At 35.3% G+C, this 3,154-nt stretch overlaps 1 pseudogene; it reads right to left on the bottom strand.

Moving 5' to 3' along the window:
* Positions 1–2,379: 2,379 nt before the first annotated feature.
* Positions 2,380–2,918, bottom strand: LOC147852179 (small ribosomal subunit protein RACK1 pseudogene; annotated as a pseudogene).
* Positions 2,919–3,154: the final 236 nt, after the last annotated feature.

Raw genomic sequence — 3,154 nt, 5'->3', positions numbered from 1 at the left:
CCCTTATTGTCAATATATATTTTGACAACAACTATTTAAAATACCCTTACATAGAAAAACGCATGTATATCATAGAGATGTATATCAATCTGCATTGTATTATTTGAATGAGTTGGGCATATTTTATGCATGGTTGTATGTATGTATGTATATGTTATGTGTATGTATTGTGTTGTATTCCATGTCTATGTATTGTATTGTATTGCATGTGTATGTATGTATGTATTGTGTTGTATTCCATGTTTATGTATTGTATTGTATTGCATGTGTATGTATACATGTACTATATTGTATTCCATGTTTATGTATGTATGTATGTATTGTACTGTATTGCACGTGTTGTATGTATTGTATTATGCCATGTGTCTATGTGTCTATGTTCAGTGTGTCTATGTATGTATGTATATATGTGTTCTAAATATGTGCATGTTAGATCTATGTGAATGTGTATTCTATACATGTCACAATAAAATAGGTTGGTGGTGATGCCAAAACTCATCACTATTGGCATCACTCACATACAATAATTTTGCAACGTGTTTATTTTTTGTTTTTACTATTTTTAACAAGTATTTATTTATTTATTTCTTCATTTTTGTATTTTTTGTTTTTCTTTTCTACATTTCTTTTGTTTAGAATGTGTTTGTTGTGTGTGTATGTATGAATGTATGTTTGCTTGTTTGTATGTATATTTTCATGTATGTGAGCGTGGAGAGTATGTGTGTCTTCACACCACCTTCATTCAAAGAATAGGATCACCTTCAATGCCATCTTCTTTGACATGCCTATGTAACATTGCATATATCGTGGTTTCATGGAAGTGAAAAATGATATATCTAACAGAAGATATATCATAACAAGAATATACCATGTGATGTGCAAGAATAATTCACAACATTCAACTTGAGAAAGAACTTCACTACATGAAGTTGCTACAATGCCAAAACAAACACATACTGAGTTTTTCTCTAAGAAAACTTCAGCATTTAAGTCCTTAAGTTCCTACAATGCAACCACACACAATTCTTTTAACCTTTAAACATCTCTTCCATAGCCATAGCCCTTAATCTCTCTACGAAAGAAACATAGCAAGTAAGCTATGGAACCCACAAAGGTTCAGATTCAAGAACATCTAATCTGAAAGGTTTGGTCTCAACAACAATATTTATCATAGATAGGTTTGGTCTTGACAAATTAACTGTTACATAATGAAAACACATTGTGGGAATTCATGTATCCAATTCACAACAAATAAAACCAAAATAGAGTTTCAATTATGCCTCTTGTATTAGTAACATACTTTAACATGACAAATTTACCTCAACCATGGAAACTAGCACTGCAACCATCATGTTGACCATATGACTTGCATGAAATGTCGAAGCACCCCATTGAAGAGTATAAGGAATGCAAAGCTTAGAAATTCACAATTTCGGCAACCTTGATGTTCCATCTAAATATCAACTTAGATACATATAACTTGCAATATATAACTAGGAATTACTAAAAGAGAATCGGTAGAGGAACAATGATTTTATATGACCAAAAAATGTGTATCCAATATTTATCCATGAGTAACACATTTATGTAAGTGTTATTCACCATCGTGTTACATCATGCCCTTACATGTTCTTCCTTGCCCAAAAATAGATAACATTGAGATATACATTCGCATCACTTATATTTATTGATTTTCAAAGGGTGACTCTATCTAATTGCCCACACTTCAAAAACGATGTTATATTGTGCAATGAACAATAGAAACAATCAATATGGCTCAAATTACCAAGGTGATGAAACAACCAATGACGCTCGATCAATCTAGCAATTGGAAGCAATAACATCAAAGGCATGTATGTCTGTAGGCTCCCATTGGTGTCAGGAGGTATGCATAGGCCCAAATGATAGCCACGCCTATGAGCGTTGAGAATCATTCGAAAAAAAAAATCCCAATTTAAAATTCTTCAAGAACTACATTTTATGATTGTATTAAACAATGAAACTTTTGAAGTGAAAGCATAAACAAAATGCTCACAAAACACATTAAACATGCATGTCATTACCTGCATGCGACAACAACTTTTGGATAATTATTTGGTTGATCCATTTTCCACACTTTCCCAACTTGCAAGTATAAATAAAATTATTTTAATATCTGACCCAAAATTGACAATTCTTTCAACAAAAATGCATATTTCTTAATGTTTGTTGCGTAAAAATACCATACCCATGGAAAAATCATTAGGAGGAGAAAAACTACACAACATGATTACAACAACTGTACATACAACCCATAATGTCGAACTTTTTATATCAACTCACTTGCAATAGCATGGATGGATTTTCATATAATATTCCTTTGTGTGGAGGAGCTCCCAACTATGACCTATTGTTGTAATTAGTGGGTGATTTAAGGTTATTAAGGTTCCACACCACATATTTGTCCCATGAACCATAAACCATGATAGGATTCGCAGTAACAGGTGACAAGTAACATATGATACCCAACCGGTGTGTGCATCTATCTTGGATAGTATAGTTGCACTCGCCGAGAGTGTTCCAAAGCTTGATGAATCGATCTCTCGACGTGGAAACGATATGATGATTGTCTGCAGAGAAGGCAACGCTCAGAACGTCTTTAGAGTGTCTAGTGAATCAGCGGTTTGTAGCACCGGAGTAGAGATCCCACAGATGAAGCTCTCCATCCCAACTCCCTGATACTGATAGAGCAAACTTCCTATTGGAAGAGATGGCAACATCTTATACGAAGTGACCATGACTTGTGGGGCATTTCTTCGTATTGCCATAGTTTCGTCTCGGGTGAGGGACCACACAACAAGAAACTTGTCTCGAGAAGCAGAGACAATCATGTACCCATCGATGATGGGGCAAGAAATGGAGGTGAGCCAGTTGTTGTGGCCGTTGAGTTTTCCGCCACGGTTTCAATCTGTCTCTCCCTCTTCTTGCCCCACATCAAAATATGTATACTCCCCTCCCTTTCATTCTCTTCATTCCAGTACCCCCCCCCCCGAAAACACTAATGTAATCCCCCTCCCCCTTTTCTTCCCCCCTTTTTTTGAAACAATTAGCGTGAGTACTCACGCGTTTTAAAAATAATGTTGTAGTGTGTGTGTGTGTGTGTGGTGTGTGTGTG

This window comes from Azolla caroliniana, unplaced genomic scaffold (assembly GCF_043228905.1).
Source record: "Azolla caroliniana isolate FFs.n. ecotype wild unplaced genomic scaffold, voAzoCaro1.0.p SCAF_18, whole genome shotgun sequence".
Classification (NCBI taxonomy): Eukaryota; Viridiplantae; Streptophyta; class Polypodiopsida; order Salviniales; family Salviniaceae; genus Azolla; species Azolla caroliniana.
The sequence above is the reverse complement of the archived record's forward strand: the minus strand, read 5'-3'. Positions and strand labels throughout refer to the sequence as shown.